This window comes from Frankliniella occidentalis, unplaced genomic scaffold, assembly GCF_000697945.3.
Source record: "Frankliniella occidentalis isolate FOCC.00 unplaced genomic scaffold, Focc_3.1 Scaffold14, whole genome shotgun sequence".
Taxonomy (NCBI): Eukaryota; Metazoa; Arthropoda; class Insecta; order Thysanoptera; family Thripidae; genus Frankliniella; species Frankliniella occidentalis.
In genome coordinates, this window is record NW_026267144.1 from 1,174,426 (window position 1) to 1,174,667 (window position 242).

Below are 242 nucleotides of genomic sequence, written 5' to 3' on the forward strand. Positions count from 1 at the left end.
TATATAACAGTGTACCACATGGTGGTGGGGGTGTGAGTGTCAATAGACATTTGTTATTCGCAGGTTGCAGGCACAGCCTTGCCAACCTAGAACACGTTGAACTTAGACATTTGGTGTAAGCGACGCGTTTGTAGATCAGGGTTTATGGAATACGTCACTATAATTTGTTTTCGGGTAAGTCGCATGCAACCCGAACGGGAGACTGAGCAACCGGGGGTTGCAATGCGTCAGGACACATTGTA